The sequence below is a fragment of the Trachypithecus francoisi genome, unplaced genomic scaffold (genome assembly GCF_009764315.1).
Source record: "Trachypithecus francoisi isolate TF-2019V2 unplaced genomic scaffold, Tfra_2.0 Lachesis_group3, whole genome shotgun sequence".
In the NCBI taxonomy this organism is placed as follows: Eukaryota; Metazoa; Chordata; class Mammalia; order Primates; family Cercopithecidae; genus Trachypithecus; species Trachypithecus francoisi.
The window spans coordinates 39,791,361-39,817,944 of NW_022681468.1; the positions used below are offsets into that span (position 1 = coordinate 39,791,361).

General features: G+C 45.1%; 1 long non-coding RNA gene across 4 annotated transcripts in view; it reads right to left on the reverse strand.

Annotated features, from left to right (window-relative positions):
* LOC117069462 overlaps positions 1–26,584 on the reverse strand; it is a 94,134-nt gene that overhangs the window by 57,414 nt on the left and 10,136 nt on the right. For all 4 annotated transcript variants that reach the window (XR_004431553.1, XR_004431555.1, XR_004431554.1 and 1 more), the window contains exon 2: positions 1,422–1,486. This is a non-coding gene — a long non-coding RNA (uncharacterized LOC117069462). The remainder of the gene's footprint in view (positions 1–1,421; positions 1,487–26,584) is intronic.

The window sequence follows — 26,584 nt, forward strand, 5'->3', positions numbered from 1 at the left end:
TGTTGGCAGGTAAAACTCAAGAAACGTGCAAGTACCCAGGTCCTCTGCTCTCCCTTGATCCTGCACACAGGTGGGCCTTTTAGGGTGCAGCTGGGTGCACCATCAAACATCTGAGAAGGGACCCCTGGTGGCTCTTCCTTTTCATAGGTCAATTTGAGAGGGTCTTTGCTGTTGTGGGGTAAGTATTTCAGGGTTCAGACACTAATCAGCATGAGCTTACGGGCCAACAGCTTAAGGAAGTGCTATGAAATGCCCAGCTAGTGTCTTCAGCTCTCCTGGTACCAGAGGAAGTTGCAGTTGGGCACAGCCAGCCTCTTCTCTTGGGGAAAGAGGAAGTTAGCCCATTGCCAGGCAACCCCAAAAAGAGCTCTTGGGACCATTCATTGGATATTCCTATTTGTCACACCACACTTTCTACCCATATCCCCCAAACTTAGCTAAGTACTTAGAACATAAAAAGTACTCCAAAAATAACTACAGTTGCCACTAATTGAGGGTCTATTGTATGCAAGTGACTTGGCATATTTTATGAGTAGTTCTCACAATGACTGTGCCAGATAGGTATTATTACCTCTATTTTATAGATAAGGAAACAGAAGCTAGAGAAGGCTAAGTGACCTGCTTAGTAATATGCAAGTCACATAGAGCTAGTAAATGGCGGAGCTGAAATCTGAACCCACATCTCTGTGACTCCTTTTTCCCTCAGGCTGTGTAGCTTGTCACTGTGAACATCCGTCTCTCTCCTCTCCTCCCCGCTGGCCCCCGTATATGTGTGTCTGTCTGTCTCCAGCTCCACCTGTCTCGCTGTCTGTTTCTTTCTCATCTATGGGTAGATTCCCACCACTTCCTTTCCTGAAGTCCATGCCTTGCGTGCCTTCCTACTGAAATGTGCTTCACCAGTGAGGCCTCTTGACCCTTCTGCATTGTCACATGCTGGCCTGGATGATTTTTCTCACCTCACCCAGTCTAGTTTGCTCTCTACCTTCCAAACCCGGCAGGTACTTGAAAAGTAGTGGTCATCTGCTGTTAGTAAAAGCTCCAAGTAAGAAAAATGAAAGCTAAACTAGGAGCAGAACCAAAGGAAGTTAAGAGTTAAGAACCAAACCTGGTTTCTCGGCAGGGCCCTTAAGGAAAGAATGACCCAAGGTCAGTCAAACCTGGACCTGAAAGCAGGAAGGGCCTCTGGCCTTTTCACTCAACAAGATGCCCAGGGAACAATCCAGAATATAGTGACTCTGGCGGAGGACACTGGTGCATTCCCCAGGGACTTGTAAGCCCTAACAATCACCATCCTCCTCCCGCTCCTCCTCATCAAATGCATGTATTAAACAGCCTAATTATTAAACAAGGCAGCTGGAAGAGAAAGGTGGGAAATTAGAGGGTTGAATCAAGCTTTTTAAAAAGCTAGAAAAATGACTCACTGTGTGTAACCTTTCATTTGGAGAAAAAGTGGATGTTCCTGATCCAGCCAGGTGCATTGTTAGACCTGTAGGGGAGAGATAGGGAAACAGACCATTTTTTCTCTCTCAGTCACAACTACCGTGAGCTCAGAGCTGGACTGCCAGGCCTCTAGAATAAATTCAGAGGATTTATTCTCCCAACAAGGCCAGAAAATTGACAGAATCACAGGCAAGAATCATATCTGTTCAAGTCAATGTTTAGAATATTAGAAGTGTGAAGACATTTTATTAGTGAATCCACCAGTTTCTCCTTAAAGTAAGAAATTGTGCTCTATTATTTTTCTCCTTTCTTTCTTCCTTCCTTCTTTCCTTCCTTTTTTTCAGACAGAGTCTCACTCTATCGCCCAAGTAATCTCAATTCACTGCAACCTCCACCTCCCAGGTTCAAGTGATTCTCCTGCCTCAGCCTCCCGAGTAGCTGGGATTACAGGCATGCATCACCATGCCTGGCTAATTTTTGTATTTTTAGTACAGAGAAGGTTTCATCATGTTGGCCAGGCTGGTCTCGAACTTCTGACTTCAGGTGATCCGCTCACTCAGCCTCCCAAAGGGCTGGGATTACCAGCATGAGCCACCACACCTGGCTATTTAGTTTTAAATCCTGGGATGGAGCCCAGTGTCTGACACAGGGCGATGCTCAATAAATGTTTGCTACGGCCAGGTATGGTGGCTCATGCCTGTAATACCAGCACTTCAGAAGGCCAAGGCAGGAGGATCATTTGAGCCCAAGAGTCTGAGACCAGCCTGGGCAACATAGCAAGATCCCCATCTCTACAAAAAAAATTTTAAACTATTATATTGAAAAGCTTACTAGGATAAAATTGAAGGCAAGAGCTGAGTCTTGTACAATTTTGTATTCCACACAGTGCCCAGCACTAAGTGAGTGAGTGCCTGCAGGCATTAATGAACGAGAAATGCACTTTTTGATTTGCCTTTGAAGGAAAGCATATGCCTTTGCAAGCAGTGGTATCATCTTCCTAATTATCTAAGAAGTCTGTGTTCTCTTCTTAATTTCATTTTGATTTTGTTCCCTTAAGAAGACAGAGCTTTTGCTAAACGAATCTGGCCGCCAAAAAGAAACGGTTCTGCTGGTTTTTCTTCCTCCTCATGTAGTGTCAAACAGTCCTGAACTTCTGGACCTGTCAAGGTATTTCCTATGTTCCTATCTGGGCACAGGTCAGGATTCTACCAGGAACTGGTCTAATTTGCCTCCAGCTTCCCTGGTCCTCCTCCTGTCGAATCTCACCTCTCCTCTTTGTTCTTTGTTTTGCCCCAGTTGAGTTTTGATCCCTTTTGCCCAGCAGCTCCCTGCCTCTCCCAATACAGTAAATCTCATCTCTCTCAGTTTAGCACATTTACATGGAAAGTATTTAATAAATCTGGATCATGGCCGGGTGCGGTGGCTCAAGCCTGTAATCCCAGCACTTTGGGAGGCCGAGACGAGCGCATCACTAGGTCAGGAGATCGAGACCATCCTGGCTAATACGGTGAAACCCCGTCTCTACTAAAAAATACAAAAAACTAGCCGGGCGAAGTGGCGGGTGCCTGTAGTCCCAGCTACTCGGGAGGCTGAGGCAGGAGAATGGCGTAAACCCGGGAGGCGGAGCTTGCAGTGAGCTGAAATCCGGCCACTGAACTCCAGCCTGGGCGACAGAGCCAGACTCCGTCTCAAAAATAAATAAATAAATAAATAAATAAATCTGGATCATATGGGTAGCCAAGAAAGTACATAGTGTGGCGGGGGGTGGGGGGGCGGGAACTGAGGTAGGAGCAGGGAGAGGCAAGAACCTTTTCTCAAAAGAGTCCTGAGTGTGGCCAGGCACGGTGGCTCACACCTGTAATCCCAGCACTTTGGGAGGCCAAAGCAGGTGAATCATTTGAGGTCAAGAGTTCAAGACCAGCCTGGCCAATATGGCGAAACCTCATCTCTACTAAAAATACAAAAATTAGCCAGGCGGTGGTGGCGCGTGCCTGTAATCCCAGCTACTCGGGAGGTTGAGGCTCGAGAATTGCTTGAGCTTGGGAGGCAGAGGTTGAGGTAAGTCGAGATCATGCCGCTGCACTCCAGCCTGGATGACAGAGTGAGATCTTGCCTCAAAAAAAAAAAAGAGTTCCGAGTGGAGGGATAGTAGGGATCAGTGATGGGCTTTCTTTCCACAAACAGAAACAGGTGCGAGTCACTGAAGGGGATTCATTTGGGAGACGAAGTACATTTCATTCTATCAGCTCCCTTCACAAATATATAAAAGCTCCCTATTTTACAGCTGAGGAACTGAAACTCAGAGAGGTTAGGAGACTTCCTGACCACACCTTCAGGCTCAGCTAGGTACCCCTCCTCTAGGCTTCTCTCATGGGACCTCTGTCTTAGTGCTTACCACCGTGTGATATAGTTACTTACTTATGTCTTTTTCTACTCAATTTTCTGTGCACTCACTGAAGGCAGGAATTGTCCCTTTCATTTCCATGATTCAATGGATAAAGCCCTCAATAAATGTTTGCTGGATGAATGACTTGCCCAAGGTCACACTGCTAATATATGGCAGAGCTGGGACCAGAACCAAGACCTCCATCTCCCCAGATCCCATATCCTTGCTATTCTCCTGGGACATTTTCTGGAAGAAAGTGAGCTGCGGACCTATAAAGAAGCCAATCAAGCATTTGGCAGGTTAGTGAACTATACTAAGAGGGTTTTTTTTGTGTTTTTGTTGTTGTTGTTGTTGTTTTCTAACTTTCATTCTCCTTTCTTTTTGCTATTGTCAAGAATTCTAGGCAGTTACTCAGAGCTGGGCCAGGTGGGTCACATCTATAATCCCTGCTCCCAAAATAGCTGAATTCATCATGTCTTCAGAGGGGGAGGCTTTGCCGATGAAAGTGAGGGCTGCAAATATCCGCAGATGGCTTTCTCGCTCCCTCTCCTGCCCGCCTGACAGGTGTGAACAAACACTTTGAAGAAATGTGGGGATGCCTGGGAGGAAATGTCAAAGGCTGTGCTTCATGGTTCTTAAAACATTGAAGAGTTCTGATCTTGTTGGTCCCGAACAACTAGGCTGGAAATCGCATGAGAAAAGGCTTGTTTCTTTTCTCATCTGGTCACACATATTGATGATAGAGGTTCCATTCTTGTCAACCACAAGCAAGATGCTAGCACTTGACTTGGACAATGTGAATGTGGCCAGACACTGAGAAGAAAGAGGTGCCAGGCATGCACTGCCGCTGACAGTAGAAGGGATTGTCTGGCTTCAAAGGAAAACCTAGAATAGAAAGGCAGCAGAGACAAGGGGTCCTGAGAACTGTATTTGTAGTGGTCAAGAGTCCAGGCTCTGGGGCTAGATCTGCCTGGGTTCCAAGCTTGCTTCTACCACCTCTTAGTTATCTTACCTTGGGCAAGTTACTTAACATTGCTGTGCTTCAATCTTCACGTGCCAAAAGTCATGAAAATCAGTGAGCTAATCCATGAAGTTTCATCACTCTCCACTTGCCCTTCCAGTTCCATTCTCTATCCATTTCTTCATCCCTGCTCTGTGCCCTAAGAGACCAACCTCAAAGACTGTATCACCCAGTGTTCTTTGCCCTCTGGCTTCTAGTTGGATTCATCCAAAGGAGCTAAGACAGAGGAGCAGAAGACATTGGCTGCTCAGAAGGATAAGAAAGAGCCAAGGGTGTTTATTCCCCTGGCTTTCACAATGCTAGGTCACCATTTCAACAGAGGCTGCATACCTCTACTTCCATCCCCAGCCACTGTCAGGCAGCCCTCTCCCTCAAAGAAGCTCCGTAAGGGTCCCATTATCTCTGCTCTCTCCTCTTACCCTTTCAGACCTAGAGACACTAATGGCCTCAGCACTCCTTGTTGAGCACCCTAACCCTATGCACTCTTCTGCATATAGTCCCTATGTTAAATTATCTTCACTTTACCATTGGAGTGTCCCATTTATCTTCTTTCAGCACCTTAACTAATGTGCCTGATGCATAATAAGTATTCAATAAAATTTTCCTATTTATCTTCCTTCTTCTCCTTCTATTCTTTCATTATCCTCATCAACCTTTTAATCCTTGTTTGTTTGTTTTGAGATGGAGTCTTACTTTGTCGCCCAGGCTGGATTGCAGTGGCACAATCTTGGCTCACTGCAACCTCTGCCTCCCAGGTTCAAGCGATTCTCCTGCCTCAGCCTCCCAAGTAGCTGGGACTACAGGCGCCTGCCACCATGCCCAGCTAATTTTTGTACTTTTAATAGAGACGGGGCCTCACTATGTTGGTCAGGCTGGTCTTGAACTCCTGACCTCAAGAAATCCACCCGCCTTGGCCTCCCAAAGTGCTGGGATTACAGGCATGTGCCACTGAGCCTGGTCCTTAATCTGTTTTATTATCAGCTTAATATTAAGCAGAAGAGCTGGGGAAGATTGTATTTGTTTCCTACTATTGCATAACAAGTTGTACAGCTTAGAGCTTAAAACAACACACATTTATTATTTCACCATTTCTGTGGATCAGCTGGGTTCTCTGCTTTCAGGATCTCACTAGTCAGGGCATTGGCTAGGGGGCTGCAGTCTCATCAGAAGCTCAGTGGGGGAAGGATATATTACCAAGATCCCTCTGGTTGTTGGTAGAATTCATCTCTTTGCAGCTATAGGACTGAGATCTCAGTTTGCTTGCTGGCTACTGTCAGCTTCTAGGGGCTGCCTACTGTTCATTGCCATGTTGCCCTCTCTGTTAGGTCCTCTCACCACATGGCAGCTTATATCCTCAAGGCTGACAATGGGGAGAGTTTCTCTGACTTAGGGAGGTCCTAGTCACTCTTTAAAGGGCTTTCTCCTGACTAAACCAGGCCTGCCCAGGATAATCTCCCTTTTTATGAACTCAAAATGAACTGATTTGAGACCTTAGTTACAATGCAAAATCCCTTTGCCTTGCCATGTGATGTAACCTAATTAAGGGAGTGATACCCCTTTACGTTTGGAAGTCACAGGTTCTACCTGTGGTTTAAGGGGAGGGGATTACACAGAGGTGTGAACACGAGGAGACAGGAAGTCATCTGTGGTCACCTTCGAGTCTGTCTGCCACAGAGGTGTCATCAGAAGGTTGGGGCAATACTCATTCAGCAGCTTTTTTGATAGTTGTTCACTGAGGTCATGAAGGGGTTCTTGCCAGCAGGAAAGTACAGGACCAACACAAATTGAGCACTTGCTCTGGGCTCTGCATTGTGCCCTCCACTTTCCCCTTTGGTCCTCTAACATCCCTCTGAGTGTCCACTATTATCTCTGCCTTCTGAATGAGGAGGCTGAAGAGCAAAGAGGTTGAAGCAATTCACACAAGGCCACACAGATGCCCCCCCCTTTTTTTTTTTTTCTTTTGAGACAGAGTTTCACTCTTGTTGCCCACGCTGGAGTGCAATGGTGTGATCTTGGCTCACTGCAACCCCTGCCTCCCGGGTTCAAGTGATTCTCCTGCCTCAGCCTCCCGAGTAGCTGGGATTACAGACATGCACCACCCTGCCTGGCTAATTTTGTATTTTTAGTAGAGAAGGGGTTTCACCATATTGGTCAGGCTGGTCTCGAACTCCCGACCTCAGGTGATCTGCCTGCCTCAGCCTCCCAAAGTACTGGGATTACAGACGTGAGCCACCGTGCCTTGCCGCCCTCTCTTAAATTCTTAAGGTTTTCAGCTGGGTGCGGTGGCTCACACCTGTAATCCCAGCACTTTGGGAGACTGAGGTGGGCAGATCACCTGAGGTCAGGAGTTTAAGACCAGCCTGACCAATATGGTAAAACCCTTTCTCTACTAAAAATACAAAAATTAGCCAGGCATGGTGGTGTGTGCCTATAGTCCCAGCTACTTAGGAGGCTGAGACAGGAAAATTGCTTGAACCTGGGAGGTGGAGGTTGCAGTGAACTGAGATCATGACACTGCACTCCAGCTTGGGTGACAGAGTGAGACTATGTTTAAAAAAATAATAATAATAAATTCTTAGGTTTTCAACAGGAAATAACAAAAGTAGAGGTCAATGTTTGAGAACTAAAAGGGCCTCTCCATGTGCATTCTTGTTTTCCACAGAGTTGGCATCTTTAATTTCAGGAAAGGGAAATACAGATTTTTTTTTTTTTTCCAGAAAGAATTTGCTGGCTGGGTGTGGTGGCTCATGCCTGTAATCCTAGCATTTTGGGAGGTCAGGGTGAGCTGATAACTTTGACTTCAGGAGTTCAAGACCAGCCTGGGCAACATGGCTAAACCTCATTTCGACAAAAAATATAAAAATTAGCCGGCCATAGTGGCTTGTGCTTGTGGTCCCAACTACTTGGGAGACTGAGGCTGGAGAATCACTTGAACCCAGGAAGTGGAGGTTGCAGTGAGCTGAGATCATGCCACTGCACACCAGCCTGGGCAACAGAGACCCTGCCTCAAAACATAATAAGAAGAAGAATTTGCTAACACATAGCACAAACACTTATGAACTGTACCTGGAAAATACAGTTAAAATTCTCAATGGATAAAAAAGCCACCACCCTTTTTATTTGTCAATGAACACTTCACTTCTGTTCAGGATGCATATGAAAACAATCACAACTTACTATGTACATAGTGATTTCAACTCTTTAAAGCAAATTCACATGTATTCTGAAGCTTTGCGCTCTTTTCCCTTTTAACTGGACCTAGAAACCCCCCAAAAGTATAAACATTTAGCTTCAGAAGCTTTGGGAATGGCATTACTGTTTCAAGGGGTAAAAATCCTAACTTTCCACCAATGCCAGGAACTTGCAAGAGGTGACTCTTAGGTTGAGCATAGTACGCCCATTAGGAAAGTATTTACTGGCCACTGTAGCTAGTCCCTAATGTGGAGCCTGCTGCACAGAAGGCACATTATACAAATTTGTGGAATGACTAAAGTAAGGAATGTATTTTCCGTTTCCTTGCCTTTTTCTTATTTCCCATGAACATTTTCTCATTTTTTCATTGTTTCTTTTAATTTAAAAAGTACTCTATAGGCTCACTGTAAAAACAAAACAAAACAAAACTCAAAAATGTATATACTAAAAAACGAAAATTCACGCCGGGCATGGTGGCTCACACCTGTAATCCCAGCACTTTAGGAGGCCGAGGTGGGTGGATTACAAGGTCAGGAGTTCGAGACCAACCTGGCCAATATGATGAAACCCCATCTCTACTAAAAACACAAAAATTAGCTGGGCTTGGTGGCGGGCACCTGTAGTCCCAGGTACTTGGGAGGCTGAGGCAGGAGAATCCCTTGAACCCAGGAGGTAGAGGTTGTAGTGAGCCGAGATTGTGCCACTGCACTCCAGCCTGGATGACAGAGCGAGACTCCATCTCAAAAAATAAATAAAAAATAAAAATAAAAAAATAAAATAAAAATGAAAATTCACATCCTTCAGCCTTTTTTTTGAGATAACCACTACAGACAACTTGATGTATCATTTGTACTGCTAAAATGGAAGCATTTGATATCTAATTATTTGCTCCTTAGTCCATCTGGTAGCATAGATGCCTCGTTCCTCTTAATGTCCTCTTTGTATTTGTTAGCATGTGTAGCAGACACCATCTGTTATGTGCATATCCTTTTAGGAACTCTTGTCATTTCCACCTATAACAGCCTGACTTCCAATGGCCAGTCCCTCCATCATGTTTATATTAGTGCATTTTCACACTGCTATAAAGAACTACCTGAGATAAACAAAAGAGGTTCACAGTTCTGCATGGCTAGGGAGGCCTCAGGAAACTTACAATCATGGTGGCAGGAGAGAGAGAGAGTGAGAGAGTTGGTGGCAGGGAGGGAGCACAAGACACCTATCAAAACAATCAGATCTCAGGAGAACTCTCTCAGGAGAACAGTAAGGGGGAAGTCTGCCCTCATGACTCAATCACCTCCCACCAGGCCACACCCCAATATCAGATTACAATTCGAGATGGGATTCGGCTGGGGACACAAATCCAAACCATATCATTGTTAGATGGCTCCCTCCAGCCACTGAAATTAGTTTGCCAGTGGATGGTTGGCTGGAAGTACTTGGGAATGAATGGGCCTCTGGGAGACAGCCTTTAGCCAATGACTAAAAGTTGTAGGAGTATAACTACTCTTGCTCTCTGACCCCTTGGCTAGGTTAATTCTGAGGCATGTGCTTTATACTGTTTTTGGGGTTTCCCTAAAAGAGTAAACTCTAGTTGCTTATCTTTATAACTGGCTTAAGAATATACCCTTCATTGGTTTTCTGCCCTTCCCTGTATCACTTCCCCATTTCCCTACTTACACTTTCCAAACATCTTGCACTTGAATCCTGCTTACAAGGTCTGATTCTGAGAGAATATAAACTAAAACAGCATGGATATGCTGTAGTTAATTTCATCATTTCTTATTAATGGCCATTTTTAGGTTGCTTCTGATTTTCAACAAAAATAATGCTGCAATAAAATCCATGTGGCCTAAAAAATGTGTGCATATTCCTGAATTTTAATTGCTAGGTTAAAGGGAACAAATATTTGGTATTTAAGAGATACTGCCAAAAGGACTGGATCCTCAAATGATTTTATTAATAACATCCTTACCAACAGTTTATTAGAGTGTACTTTACCCCACCTCTTGCCGACACTGGGCATTAGAAGTATTTTAAATATTTCTCTGATCAATTAAACAAAAATAGACGTACTCTAATTAGGCTTGTTGTAGCACATTTTAATTTGCATTTCTTAGATTAATTAGGATAAATGTTGCAGCATTTCAGGTAGTTATCAGATGACAGGACAAGAACACAGAGAAAACACACACACCCAATGTAGAAAAAATTAAGGTCTGGATTTAAGACGCTGACGATACAAAATCGTATCAGCAGTGGAGTGGCTGCGTGGAGCAAAGGTGGATGTCTCCAAGCAGCTTTCCCTGGTCCTCAGGCCTCAGAGTGGGGCACACTGTGTACCCAAAGGAAGTCAAAGCAGATGTGGAAAAGTTCAAGTCTTTTTATGCTTTAATCTCACTATACCCAGGGTTTTTACCGCCTTTTAAGAAGACTTTTATACACATAAGCCATGTTTCTGTCTACAGGGATGTTATCAACCTTGTGTTCTCCTGGCTCTTGAAATAAACTTAACATGTCCAGCTGTCCTTGAGCAATAACTCCACCCGTACCTTTCCAACTTTCTGGAAAGCCCATTTCCCTGAAGACTATCCTTTGCCTATGATTTTATTTTAGTTTTACTTTTTAAAGGCAAAGAGAATGTAGCCTGTGATTGAATACTCTTGTTTGGATGTAGAGTTCTTTTATTTTATTTTATTTTATTTTTTATTTTTTTGAGACGGAGTCTCGCTCTGTCGCCCAAGCTGGAGTGCAGTGGCCGGATCTCAGCTCACTGCAAGCTCCGCCTCCCGGGTTTACGCCATTCTCCTGACTCAGCCTCCCGAGTAGCTGGGACTACAGGTGCCCGCCACCTCGCCCGGCTAGCTTTTTGTATTTTTTTTTTAGTAGAGACGGGGTTTCACCGTGTTAGCCAGGATGGTCTCAAACTCCTGACCTCGTGATCTGCCCGTTAGGGCCTCCCAAAGTGCTGCGATTACAGGCTTGAGCCACCGCGCCCGGCCTGGATGTGGAGTTCTAAAGCTGAGTGTGATCTGAAAACTACAACTAAAAATCTATTTCCCTAAAATCATCTGTTCATATGCCCAATGAAAATTTGTATTTCTTATGTGATTGGCCGGTTCATATTCTTTGTCCATTTTTTTAAATTGAATTTTGTTTTTTATATTTATTCGTTGAAAAAAAAAATTTTTTTTTTTTTTTGAGATGGAGTTTTGCTCTTGTTGCCCAGGCTGGAGTGCAGTGGAATCATCTCAGCTCACTGCAACCTCTGCCACCTGGGTTCAAGCAATTTTTCCACCTCAGCTTCCTGCGTGCCTAGGATTACAAGTGCCTGCCACCACGCCTGGTTAATTTTGTATTTTTAGTAGAGAGAAGTTTCACCATGTTGGCTAGGCTGGTCTCAAACTCCTGACCTCAGGTGATCCATCTGCCTCGGTCTCCCAAAGTCTTGGGATTACAGGCGTCAGCCATCGTGCCCGGCCAAATTTTTTTTTATATATTGTGGGTATTAACCCTTTGCTTGTTATAAATGTTGCAACTATCTCCTGTTAATCTGTTGCTTGTCGTTTGCCTTTGTTTACAGTGGTTTTTCATTTTTATTCAGTCATATCAATAGATCTTTTCATTTATGATTTGGGTTTCTTGCTTTGGAAGGTCATACATCCCTCCTCAAAGATCATAAAAATAATCTCCTATTTTTTTCTGCTAGCACTTTATAGCTTTGTGGGTTTTTGTTTGTTTGTTTGTTGTTTTCTTACCCTTAGCTCTTTAATCCATCCAGAATGTGTTTTTGTGGATGATGTGAAGAAATTTACCCAGGGAATTTTATCATTTTTGCTGCCACTATAAATGAGGTATTTTTCGTGTCACATTTTCTGAGTGGTTATTGCCAGTATATAGGCTACACATTTACTTTGAAGGTACAATTTTATAATCTCCCACCATCTCATCTCAGCAGGAACTGGATATTTGTGTTGAAGGAAGACCCTCTCAGACTGGTCAGTATGCCTGCTATGTAGCCATTAAACAAATACAACTTGAGTATCCCTTAATTGAAATGCTTGGGACCAGAAATGTTTTGGATTTTTTTTTTTTTTTTTTTTTTCAGATTTTGCAGTATTTACCTATATCCACAATGAGATATCACGGGGATGAGACCCAAGTCTAAATAAACATGAAATTTATTTATGTTTTATCTATACCATATATACATAGCCTGAAGGTCATTTTACACAATATTTTTAATAATTTTGTGCTTGAGCCAGGCTCAGTGGCACACACCTGTAATCTCAGTGCTTTGGGAAGTCTACGTAAGAAGATTGCTCAAGGCCAGGAATTCAGGACTGTCCTGGGCAACACAGCAAGACCCCATCACTACAAAAAATGTAAAACAGCCAGCATATTGTCCCAGCTACTTAGGAGGCTGAGGTGGGAAGATTCCTTGAATGTAGGAGTTTAAGGTTACAGTGAGCTATGATTTTGTCACTGTGCTCCAGCCTGGGTGACAGAACAGGACCCTGTCTCTAAAAAAAACATTGTAATAATAACTTTGTGTTTGAAAAAAACTTTGCATACACTGAACCATCAGAAACCAAAGGTATCATTATCGCAGCCATGTATGTGGACAACCTGTAGTTATTTGGCATCACCATAACTCCTGACTGAATTTATGTGCTACCAATAAACAATCATTTCCCTTTTTTTGTTTTTTGTTTTTGAGACAGAGTCTCACTCTGTTGCCCAGGCTGGAGTGCAGTGGTGCCATCGTAGCTCATTGCAACCTCAACCTCCTGGGTTCAAACGATTCTCCCACCTCAGCCTACTGAGTAGCTAGGATTACAGATGCAAATCACCATGCCCAGCTAATGTTTAAATTTTTTTGTAGAGATAGAGTCTTACCATAGTTTCCAGGTTGGTCCTGAACTTTTGGCCTCAAGTGATCCTCCTACCTCAGCTTCCTAAACTGCAAGGATTATAGGTTTGAGCTGCCATTCATGGCCAGCAATAATTTCCTAACACTTACTTACACATAAGTGCTTAAAAGTAAAAAATACTGTAGCATAATCAAAAAAACAAAACAAAACAAAAAAAACACACATACACACACAAGCCAGGTGTGGTGGCATGTACCTGTAGTCTTAGCTATGTGGGAGGTTGAGCCCAGGAGTTCAAGGCTGCAGTGAGCTTTGATTGAGCCACTGCACTCCAACCTGGGTGGCCCTGTTTCTAAACAAACTACAAATAAAAACAAACACTAAGAACCCCATGAATTTAAACTGCATGTTGCGTGCGTGTGTTTTGACTGCAAGCCATCACGTGGGGTTAGGCGTGGAATTTTCCACTTACAGCATCATGGCAGCACTCAAATAGTTTTAGATTTTGGAGTGTTTTGAATTTCAGATTTTCAGATGAGGGATGATCACCCTGTACCTCTCTTGGCCTTTCCTTCCTCATCTGTTAAGTGGGGAAGAGGGACCAAGTACTCTTTGTGGTCCCTTCTTGCATTAATAATGCTGAGGTTTTAAATAACTTCATTCTTTCTGGCCAAAACTGAATCCTGGTCTCTAGTTGCTAAAGGGCACCGAGTCTCTTTACGTTTGAAAATGATACCAAGAGTGGTAAAGATCAGCGTCCCCTGCTCTTAGACTCAACACCTTGGCTATATTTAGCTAGAGCTAGCATCTTTGAGAATAGGACATTTGCAACGTATAGAGCTAAGAGTAGGGGAAAGCAACCATTCAGCATTTATCTGTTGTCTTTCTGTGAAATAATGTTTCTTTCCAAGGAAAGAGCAAAGAGATTCAGCAGTGGTTTCCTGCTCCAGGAAATTATTTTTCTAATGACCCAACATTAGAAAGTTTGCCAGACTTGCTCTGACAGTCCACTCTTGACCAAGGGGTATAGTAGTATGTGAAGTGATATGGTTTGGCTGTGTCCCCACCCAAATCTCATCTTGAATCGTAGTTCCCATAATCCCCACAAGTGGTGGGGGGGACCCCGTGGGAGGTAACTGAATCATGGGGTGGCTTCCCACATTCTATTCTCGTGATAGTGAGTGAGTTCTCATGATATCTAATTGTTTTATAAGGGGCTTCCCCCTTTCCTAAGCTCTCATTCTTCTTCTCCCTGCTGCCATGTGTAGAAGGATGTGTTTGCTTTCCCTTCTGCCATGATTTTAAGTTTCCTGAAGCCTCCCCAGCCATGCTGAGCTGTGAGTCAATTAAACCACTTTCCTGGCCGGGCGTGGTGGCTCATGCCTGTAATCCCAGCACTTTAGGAGGCCGAGGCAGGCGGATCACGAGGTCAGGAGATCGAGACCATCCTGGCTAACACTGTGAAACCCTGTCTCTAATAAAAATACAAAAAAAAATTAGCTGGGCATGGTGGCGGGCACCTGTAGTCCCAGCTACTCGGGAGGCTGAGAAAGGAGAATGGCGTGAACCCAGGAGGCGGAGTTTGCAGTGAGCTGAGATCACGCCACTGCACTCCAGCCTGGGCGACAGAACAAGACTCCGTCTCAAAAAAAGCAAAACAAAACAAAAAAACAACCATTTTCCTTTATAAATTGCCCAGTCTCAGGAATTCTTTATAGCAGTGCGAGAACAGACTAATACATGAGGCCATGTACCTGGTGCTGTTTCCCAAGTGGTTTCGACTGTAAATTCAAGAAGACATTTGATGTTTAGCTACCCAAAAGAAGCACAAGGATTCACTGGATGTGTGAGATAACCTACAATTTCTACCAAACTTCTGGGTCAGCCTTGATTTGCATTATATTGATATCATTTACTTTTAAATATTTCAGCATAGTTAATATGATATATATGTCATCTACACACTAGGAGCAGTTAATTAACATTTGGAGTCTTCCAAAAGAAATGCACTCTTCAGAAATGAATAACATCTGAAAGACTATAAGCAGAACTCTAAGCAAAAAAGGTCTACCCAGATGGCGACACCACTACAACTTCAACCATCTTTATTTCATATTAACACTAGAGGGCTTGTTAGCTAGCATAATAAACGCTGGATTATTAATTTTCACTGGTAAAATGAGTTGTGTTCAAGATAGGTGCATTGGCTGTAAATACTGCATAGGTACTCTCACCTTTCCCCAAACGGATCAGAAGCTTATATGCATGCGTTCAGGATGGCCTAAGCCAAGGATTGAGTCTGGTCCAGTGTTAAACCACCTGCAAGTAATTCTATCACCTGATGCCAACTGGAAGTTGAGTTTAACCCTGCCAGTTTCTAGGGACAGACCTAATAGCTACTGTAAATTTCAAGCAGTAATGAATGTACACAATATTTCAAGATAACACCAAAAACAGTAAGGTGACATGAAAATATCTATAGTTTCTATTGGTGACTGTCTTAGTCTGTTTTTTGTTGGTATAAAGAAATACTTGAGGCTGGGTAATTTATAAAGAAACGAGGTTGATTTGGCTCACGATTCTGCAGGCTGTACAAGAAGCATGGCATGAGAATCTGCTTCTGGTGGGGGCTTCAGGCTGCCTCCACTCATGGTGTGAGGCAAGGGGGAGCTGGTGTTTAGAAATCATGTGGTGAGAGAGGAAGCAAGAGAGAGGGGAAGGTGCCAAGCTCTAACATCAGCTCTCGTAGGAACTAGTAGAGTGAGAACTCATTACCTCGAGGAGGCACCAAGCCAGTCATGAGGGATTCAGCCCCATGACCCTAAAACCTATTAAGGCCCACCTCCAACACCGGGGATCAATTTCTTTGCGGGGGAGTGTACCAAAGAAACCATATCTAAACCATAGCAGTGATAAAGTCACCAGTTCTGCTAATATGACTGTAGTTTCTTACCTATATTACTACTCAAGGAAACGCTAAAATCATTTAGAAGTTAGTAAAAATAAAGATTTTTTTTTTTCATTCAAGTACATAGAGTCTCTGAATATTATTTACTGACCTCACGGCGGGTCCATGGACTCAGGATAAGAACTCCTGAACCGGAGTTCAAGACCAGCCTGATCAACATGGTGAAACCCCGTCTCTACTAAAAATACAAAAAAAAAAAAAATTAGCCGGGTGTGATGGCGCATGCCTGTAATCCCAGTTACTCAGCAGGCTGAGGCAGGAGGATCACTTGAACCTGGGAAGCAGAGGTTGCAGTGAGCGGAGATTGCCCCACTGTATTCCAGGCTGGGCAACAGAGCGAGACCCTGTCTCAAAAAAAAAAAAAAGAGGCCGGCGCGGTGGCTCAAGCCTGTAATCCCAGCACTTTGGAGGCCGAGACGGCGGATCACGAGGTCAGGAGATCGAGACCATCCTGGCTAACACGTGAAACCCCGTCTCTACTAAAATATACAAAAAATTAGCCGGCGAGATGGCGGGCGCCTGTATCCAGCTACTCGGAGGCTGAGCGAGAGAATGGCGTAAACCCGGAGGCGGAGCTTGCAGTGAGCTGAGATCCGGCCACGGCACTCCAGCCTGGCGACAGAGCGAGACTCCGTCTCAAAAAAAAAAAAAAAAAAAAAAAAAAAAAGAAAGAAATCCTAAGCCTTACCTAGTGAATATTTGATAGTAGAGAAACCACTCAAAAGGGCCTCATTATTAACAATGCCCATGATGGGGACACCAATGTCTTGGTCAACAGGGTCTCTCCTGGGAATCCCAAAGCAGTCTGTAGGGCTGGGCTACATATAGAATCTCCCCAACTGGCCAGGCACCGTGGCTCACACCTATAATCCCAGCACTTTAGAAGGCCGAGGTGCACAGATCACCTGAGGTCAAGAGTTCAAACCCAGCTTGGCCAACATGGTGAAACCCTGTCTCTACTAAAAATACAACAAAATGTAGCTGAGTGTGGTGTGGCGGCAGACATTTGTAATCCCAGCTACTCAGGAGGGTGAGTTTGGAGAATCGCTTGAACCTGGGAGGTGGAGGTTGCAGTGAGCTGAGATGGCCCCACTGCACACTCTAGCCTGGGGGTGACAGAGAGAGACTGTGTCTCAAAACAAACAAACAAACAAAAAAACCTCCCCACCTGTGTGCAGCCAGGTCCCCACAAAGACTTCACAAAAGCAGAGTCTTCATCGTATGATGAGTGGTACAAGAACACAGGCCACTGTGGAGCATAGGTCTGGCACAGGTCAACTTTCTCAGCAAATCTAGCTTTTCCTAAGGAAGCAGCAGAGATCTATGGCAGACTCTAACACAGACACACCCATTCACTTTACCACTAGAACACTTTTCCCTTCCAGCTACTATATCCCTATATTTGCATAATTAAATGAGCCATTACATTGGTTCTTCCAGAACTAAGAAACCATCTGCCCTAAAGCTGTATCCAAGTCTCACCTCTTAGAAAACTTAAGACTCACTTCTGGATTCTTTTAAAAGCCTAAGTTTATTGTTGAATTTCCATATGTGTTTTCTCCTCTTTTCATAAACATTTCAAAGGTCTTCAGGTCAAAACTCAGTCCCACCTCAAGCATCCTGAGCTCCGTTCTCTCAGGCAGTCTCTGAAGCACGTGGCCCAGCCCTGTGATGGTGATAGCACAGAGATCTCCTTCCCATCAGAGTCACTGGTAGCTGTCTCCCCCTCACTACCACAGGGCTGTGACGTGGCTTTCACAAGAGTCCCACAGCAGGAAGATGCCACTCGGGGGTACAAGCTGGCTGGGGTGCCAGAAGGGGACAGGATCAGAGATCGAGAAAAGTAGAAGAATGGTTTCCTCCACTTCCAGCTCTGTTCTCTTTTGTTCTCAGGCCAGGAGTGTGTTTAGCACCCTGAGGGGAACGTGTCCTGGACAACTTAGCAAAAAGGAGAGAAGCCTGGGCGCAGTGGCTCACACTTGTAATCCCAGCACTTTGGGAGCCCGAGGCAGGCAGATCACGAGATCAGGAGTTCGAGACCAGCCTTGGCAATATGGTGAAACCCCGTCTCTACTAAAAATACAAAAATTAGCCCGGTGTGGTGGTGGCCACCTGCAATCCCAGCTACTTGGGAGGCTGAGGCAGAATTGCTTGAACCTCGGAGGTGGAGGCTGCAGTGAGCCGAGATCACACCACTGCACTCCAGCCTGGGCGAAAGAGTAAGACTCTGTCTCAAAAAAAAAAAAAAAAGGAGAGAAAATACAGAATCAATCTAAGTGCACGTGTTATTCTCACTGGCACCTGTGTGTGGGAGGCTGGCCAGGAGAGAGGAGCTAGGTGGGAGGAAGTGGTGCGAGGCAGATGAGGAAGCCAGAGGACAGGGGAAGGGGCTGGGCAGGGGCTCTGCCTTCCTGGCCCCCTGGAGGCACTCACTTTATCACAGTGGTGGCTAGGCATGCTGGGGTCAGGAGGGGCAGCGAAACAGGCTTGCACCTCCATGGGTGCCTCTGCCCTCACCCAGCACCCTGCCACAGGCCGCCTGCCACTCTGGTCATTCCTACCATGGCTGCCAGGTGCTATTTATCACTGGGTCTTTTTACCTAAATGTGGCAGGGAGAGAGGATAAGGAGGGGGAACTCTTCACAGAAAAATGTCCTTTCTCTCTAGATCCAGGCTCCTTACTCTTCACACATCTGACTTGATCCTTTGCTTCTTCCAGATTCAGACCTTTCTTGTAAGTGGTCCTCTCCCGAGTCCCAATATGCTCATTCTTCCAGGGACTCCTAGTTACTGCCTTGAGGGAACCGTTTGGGTGTCAGCCACCTGACCCCATGTTACAAGCAAAGAGGAGCCACAATTAGCCTCTATTCAAACAAAGGATTCCATCTATAGAAGCTCATTTGTTTTCCTCGCTGCAGCTGGCTGGGCTGGGGGGCTGGGAGGGGGTTTCTCTGTCACTTTTTTCTTAAACTTTTCCTTTATATCCAGGAAATGACCAGTTCATTACAGTTAAAGAGTATGTTAGGGGCTGTCCCAGCAACCAGCCAATTCCTTGTATTTCAGGCTTTTTGTTCCATTAAAATACCAGAAGAGCTGTTTCATTTGGGCACTCCCTTTCCGGGGCTTGAAGAGAAGAACCCAGAGGTGATTTCCAGCTATGGGTCTCCCTGTGAGCCTTGTAAACCCTCAAAGTCACTACCCTCCCCTTGTATCAGGAAGCTTAGAGCAAATACCTCCAGCTCTAGCGAGAGCTGGATTTCCTACCTGCCTCCCACCCCAATCCTCCAGCCCCGTCCCCAAAGTACCACCGGATTCTGCAGTCAGATGAGCCCCAGCTGTGTCCCTTCCTAGCTTCGTGATCATAGGCAAGTCAGTTAAACTCCGTGAGCCTCAGAAGGGAATAATGATAATGGTGATACCAACTCAGAAGGGTTTGCAGAGATTAAAACCCAATGGGATTTGTAAATGATGCTTAATCGACTTTAAAAGCCTATTTAAAGTTAGACAGCATCATTTCTCAGAATGCTGGGCTAGAGAGGAGCTTTTCAGATTTCTTCTTGTGTGCCTAGAATGTAAGCATCTGCAATGGCACTTGTAACACCCCTGGCGAGGAAGTTCTAATCAAATAAGGGTGGGTCTCTTGTCATGTGTCCTTCAAGGAGTTAAGTACTAAAAAGAAATGTGCAAACCTTAAGGGAACCTCAGTGCTGGACACACAGTAGGAGAAAATTTCTTCGTTTCCTGCTGGTTCTGGGTAACTGTGTGAACTTAAGAGGCTTAAGAAGACATAGGAAACAGTCATACCTGCCTCACAGATGACCTGAGTTGACAGTCACCCACAGCCCCCAAAGTTGTGGTGGCCTAGGAATGACAGCACAGAAAATCACCCTGGTTTCAGTATGACTGAACCCCACGTCTGGTCCTTCCCACCTCATCCCCTTCTGCCCTCTCTTTATCCTTGTCTCTCTGAACTGACAGTGGGTCAGTGTCAGGCCTCTGAGCCCAAGCTAAGCCATCATATCCCCAGTGACCTGCCCGTATACATCCCGATGGCCTGAAGAAACTAAAGATCCACAGAAGTGAAAATACCCTTAACTGATGACATTCCACCATTGTGATTCGTTTCTACCCCACCCTAACTGATCAATGTGCTTTGTAATCTCCCCCACCCTTAAGAAGCTTCTTTATAATCACCCTCACCCTTAAGAAGATTCTTTGTAATTCTCCCCACCCTTGAGAATAACTTTGTAAGATCCACCGCCTATCCCAAAACCTGTAAGAACGAATGATAATCCCACCACCCTTTGCTGACTCTCTTTTTGGACTCAGCCAGCCTGCACCCAGGTGAAATAAACAGCCATGTTGCTCACACAAAGCCTGTTTGATGGTCTCTTCACACGGACGAGTGAGACAGCCGGGTCTGTCCAGAAAGGGTTAACCTTCAGACTGTCGGCCAGGTGATTGCTAAAGTGGAGCCCTGACTTACATTTACTGGCACATAATTCTTTGTTTTGACAATTGTGACTGAGTGTTTTAACGCCTGGCTGGCCCTGCTGGAGTTTGTTTGACTATGTTTTGAAAAGTGACTTCAGTGCTTGTGGTAGTAATTGGCCTGGCACCACGGGCTGGCGACACGGCAGCGTGATGGACTGGAGTAATTTGAACTCAGCAGCTGATTTATTTTCTGTAGCTTCCTGCTTCTGCTGCTTCTGGTACTGCAAAGGCACCAAGTGGTCAAAGCCGACACGGGGCCCAGAGGCTTCTATCTGGTAGGTATGCATGGTGTGTGGAGGTGGTGTTTTTCTGCTAGATGTCCTTCTAGAAATGGCCAGGAATTTTCCAATGGCTCATGGTAGAAAAGGCTCCTATGCAGTGTTTGGCCTCTGATATTCCTTTGGGTTCAGTATCTACCAAGTTGACCTGAGATAGGCTTTGCCAGGAGTGTAGACATAAACCCGAATGAGAACAAGCAGAGGAGATTTATGGAGAGTCTTCTATAGCAAGGGAGTCAGCCACTAGCACTTGGTTTTGGCAGATAGTCAAAGTCAGGCGGGGGAGTAGGCAAGCTTTAGAGTGAGAAAAAAAGGGGAGAGCTTCAGGTGTGCTCTGATAGGAGGTTGTTGGCGTGAAAGAGCTGGAGGCGGGCTACTGAGAAGCAGGGTGCCCTATAGAATTGGTGTGGAGAGCATATCTGGCTTTCTCTGGTTGGTCCTGAGTTGGAAGGAGGGCCAAAATTTAGGGAAGCTGGCAATGATTGACCAAGTCCTGACTGTTTGGGGGCTGATTGCTATAGAGGCTGTGGTTTAGCTTCCTGGATTGGTCGTTATAGAGGTTGTGGATCAAAGTTCAGTTTTCAAATATGGTCTGGCCATTGTCCATTTGCATATTTGGTCTCTCGGTGGAGACTAAATTTGAGAATCCTAGTCAGTCTGGATTACGTTGGCATGGTTAAGCAGCTGCCTAGTAAAAATTTATCACACAGATGTTTATCATAGCAGTAGTTATAATTGCAAAAAAAACACAAAACTAAGTCCGGAAACAGCCAGAATACTCAAATTTTTTTTTTTTTTTTTTTTTTTTTTTTTGAGATGGAGTCTCGCTCTGTCACCCAGGCTGGAGTGCAGTGGCACGATCTCAGCTCACTGCAAGCTCAGCCTCCTGGGTTCACGCCATTCTCCTGCCTCAGCCTCCCAAGTAGCTAAGACTACAGGCGCCTGCCACCATGCCCGGCTAATTTTTTGTATTTTTAGTAGAGATAGGGTTTCACCATGTTAGCCAGGATGGTCTTGATCTCCTGACTTCGTGACCCACCTGCCTTGGCCTCCCAAAATGCTGGGATTACAGGCGTGATCCACTGCGCCCAGCCAGAATACTCAATTTTATAGAATTAAAATTAAGGTGTATACACATTGCACAAAACTTTTAAAGTGAAGACATTCTAATGACATTGGAAATGTTTATAAATGTGATGCAAAATGACAACTTGATTCAAAAATCATACATACTATGCAATTTTAGGTATAAACAGAGGTCAGTTGGAGAGTGTTCCTGGCCCTAATTTTTAGGTAAGATGTCCTCAAATACCCATCGCAGGGATATAGGCAATCCATTACCCCCCTGGGATTTCTGAAAACTTTCTGAAGATGCGTACAGTCATCCTACACATACGATCACCCTGACTGAGCTCCTGCTTCCCTAGGATTATTTAAATTCTGGAATATTGGCTCATCACCTCTCACACGCTGCCTCTGACCTATGCCATGTCAATCCAGTTGTAGAGCTCAGTTCTCTCCTTAATTTCAACAAAATCTCAGTCACCTAAGGCTTTTGCATAGAGCAAAGGTATCCAATCTTTTGGCTTCCCTGGGCCACATTGGAAGAAGAAGAATTGCTTTGGGCCATACATAAAATACACTAACACTAACAATAGCTGATGAGCTTAAAAAAAAAAAAAAGGTCCGTTCATAAATCTCATAAAGTTTTTTTTTTTTTTTTTTTTTTTTTTTAGACGGAGTCTCGCTCTGTCGCCCAGGCTGGAGTGCAGTGGCCGGATCTCAGCTCACTGCAAGCTCCGCCTTCCGGGTTTACGCCATTCTCCCGCCTCAGCCTCCCGAGTAGCTGGGACTACAGGCGCCTGCCACCTCGCCCGGCTAGTTTTTTTTTTTGTAATTTTTAGTAGAGACGGGGTTTCACCGTGTTAGCCAGGATGGTCTCGATCTCCTGACCTCGTGATCCGCCCGTCTCGGCCTCCCAAAGTGCTGGGATTACAGGCTAATCTCATAAAGTTTTAAGAGAGTTTACAAATTTGTGTTGGTCCACATTCAAAGCCATCCTGGGTCACATGCAGTCTGCAGGCTGCAGGTTAGACAAGATTGGCATGGAGGGATTTATATCCTGCTAGGCATACTAAAAAATTAATATTGTTAGCTGGGTGTGGTGGCTCACGCCTGTAATCCCAGCACTTTGGTAGCCGAGGTGGGTGGACCGCTTGAAGTTAAGCATTTTGGACCAGTCTGGGCAACAGAGAGATCCTTTCCCTGCACAAAATTTATAAACACACACACACACACATATATATATGGCACTCTATACATATAAGCTCTCTCTACATATATGTTCTCTCAGTCTTAGTCTGTCTATCCCTTGACATTTTTCCCTGTTCCAGCTCCAGTCTCCCGCTATGTTCTGGAGCCACTTTGTGTTCTTTTTCTTTTTTTTTTTTTTTTTTTTTTGAGACGGAGTCTTGCTCTGTCGCCCGGGCTGGAGTGCAGTGGCCGGATCTCAGCTCACTGCAAGCTCCGCCTCCCAGGTTTACGCCATTCTCCTGCCTCAGCCTCCCGAGTAGCTGGGACTACAGGCGCCCACCACTTCGCCCGGCTAATTTTTTGTATTTTTTAGTAGAGACGGGGTTTCACCGTGTTCGCCAGGATGGTCTCGATCTCCTGACCTCGTGATCCGCCCGTCTCGGCCTCCCAAAGTGCTGGGATTACAGGCTTGAGCCACCGCGCCCGGCCTTGTGTTCTTTTTCTTTCCTTTCTCTTCCTCCTCTGCCCTCACCATCTAGAGGAAACAGACCCTTCCTAAAGGATAATAACTGCATAACATAATGCAACCAATTCATCTCTCTTCAGTTCCTACTGCAAACTTTGCTCTCCCTCCGCATATCCAAGGATTTTTGCTAAAGCTTTAAAATTACCAATTGTATTTTTTATTTATTTATTTATTTTGAGACAGAGTTTCGCTCTAGTTTCCCAGGCTGGAGTGCAATGGCACTATCTCGGCTCACAGCAACCTCTGCCTCCTGGGTTCAAGGAATTCTCCTGCCTCAGCCTCCCAAGTAGCTGGGATTACAGGCATGGGCCACCATGCCTGGCTAATTTTTGTATTTTTAGTAGAGATGGGTTTTCTCCAGGTTGGTCAGGCTGGTCTTAAACTCCCGACCTCAGGTGATCTGTCTGCCTCGGCCTCCCAAAGCTCTGGAATTACAGGTGTGAGCCACCATGCTTGGCCACCAATTGTATTTTTAAGGGCTGCCAGGTTACATTTGCTCTGAGAAACAGGCCTTCTTTTTCTCCCAGCCCTGTTGGGTGAGTGGGGAGGGCGTGAGTGTTGGCAGGTGTTTTTTCCAGTAACACAGAGTTGTTTGAAGATTAAAGACAGGGTACATACAATTCCTCGCACAGGCCCTGGCACTGTGATTGTGCTTGTTGCTTTATCAAACAGTATCAAAGGGGGCCTCCTCTCGGTCTTCTAAGTTTCTAAGCCTTATCAGCATTTTGAATATCAGACACCAGCTCTGCAGATAACTCCTTCCTTACTGGCTTCTGTGCAATTTTTCCTCTAATCTGTTCTTAAAGGGTAGAACTTTCTACCTCTGCTTTTTACCAAATAATCTTAATCAGTTTTGTTTTTCTAATGTTTATCCAAGAAGTCCTTAATTTTGTAAATCTTGGTATTAATTTTCGGTTGATCAAATCTGAAAGGCCTAAGAAAGTTAATGCTTTTAGATTTCACTGTTGAATTTTTCCCTGTTAAAAGTAATGAGACTCTGGGCTGGAAACAAGCTGTCTTTAGCTGGGGGCTCAGACGTGTCTTGTCTTGGGTATAGGGCCAGTGGAGAACCCTGTCAGGAGCCTTTTTTGTATGAGGGACCTGGAAGCCACCAGGAAAGAACTCTTTCTACGAGAGTAAGAGGCTGGGTGGGTTGGCTCAGATCTGTAATCCCAGCACCTTGGAGGGCTGATGTGGGAGAATCACTGAGGCCAGGAGTTTGAGGTCAGCCTGGACAACATAGTGAGACCCTGTCTCTATAAAAATAAAGATTACAAAAAAAAATAGCTTGGCATGGTGGAACGTGCCTGTAGCCCCAGCTACTCAGGAGGCTGAGGTGGGAGGTCTCCAGAGAGTTTTCTTTTTAAAAATGTATGTATGTATTTATTTAGAGATAGGGTCTTGCTATATTGCCCAAGTGGTTATTGATAGGCACGATGATAGTGTACTACAGCCTCAAACTCCTGGGCTAAGAGGACTTACTGGTGAACATACCTGAGACACCCCTGAAGACTTACAGAAATGTCTGAGGGGAAACCTGAGGAACGACAAGGTCTACAAAGATTTTTTTCTTTTCTTTTCTTTCCTGGGTTCAAGCAACCTCCTGCTTCAGCCTCCTGAGTAGCTGGGATTACAGGCTTGCACGACCATGCCCAGCTAATGTTTGTATTTTTAGGTAGATGGGGTTTCACCATGTTGGCCAGGCCAGTCTCAGACTCCTGACCTCAGGTGACCCACCTGCCTCAGCCTCACAAAGTGCTGGGATTACAGGCATGAGCCACCGCACCCAGCCCCAAGAGATCTTTTCTGTTTAAAATGTATTTATTTATTTATTTATTTAGAGACAGGGTCTTGCTATATTGCCCACGTGGCTATTGATAGGCCTGATGATAGTATACTGCAGCCTCCAATCCTGGGCTCAAGCCATCCTCCTGCCTCAGCTTCCTGAGTAGCTGGGACAACAGGCGTGTGCAACCAGGCGGAGCTCCAGGCATTTTTCTGATACAGGGCAGAGCCATAGCTAGCTGCAATGTACTGAGCCAGGAGTTCAAGGCTGCAGTGAGCTATGCTTACACCACTGCGCTCTACCCTGGGCAACAGAGCAAGACCCTGTCTCTAAAAATAAATAAATAAGAGAGAGAAACTGAAAGACACTAGTTGGCTTCTGGTGGGGGGAAGGAGTGGTTTCAAGTAACTGCTGGGTATATGTCTCTCCAGTTGTTTCCCACCCAGCACCCCATGGCTATGATTAAGTCCTAATCACATAGGATAGGATAGGAGGCTTAGGTGATGGAGAGCTGATGTAGGCACAGTCACACAAAATTTCTTTGAGATATTAGGGACACACAGACAGCACTGTGGGGACAAGCAGCAGCGAGTATGGTTCAGGGATACTCCTCAATGTACAGATCCATGTGGGACCTGTGGAATAGGAGCCACCAAGGAACACTTCCTGCTTCAGTGGGTAGAGTCTCAGCTAGGAGGCTCTCCGAGGCGACCTAGGAGACAGGCACAAAGCAGCTGCAATGAGGGACAGTGGTATCTTTGGTGAATACCTTAAGCTTTAGGGAGTGGCGGTTGCAGCAGCCTTGGTGCTGTTGACTCAGTGTTGACATCACTGGCTTTAAGCAGGAGGCAGTACTATTTGCTCAGATATTAGTACCCTACATGGCAGGCACTGCAAAATGGTAGGCGAGCTCAGAGTCAGACAAGACCAAAAGAAAACAGAGTAGAGGAGGGGAAGGTTGGTGGAGAATCCAAGAGAAATTTGAGATTTGATAGCTAAGAAGACTTGCTGGTGAACATACCTGAGACACCACTGAAGACTTACAGATATGTCTGAGGGGAAACCTGAGGAACAACAAGGTCTCCAGAGATTTTTCTTTTTAAAAATGTATTTATTTATTTAGAGACAGGGTCTTGCTATATTGCCCACAGAGTTATTGACAGGCATGATGGTAGTGTACTACAGCCTCAAACTCCTGGGCTAAGAGAACTTACTGGTGAACATATCTGAGACACTCCTGACTCACAGAAATGTCTGAGGGGAACCCTGAGGAACGACAAGGTCTCCAGAGATTTTTCTTTTTGAAAGTGTATTTATTTCTTTAGAGACAGGGTCTTGCTATATTGTCCAGGTGGCTGTTGACAGGCAC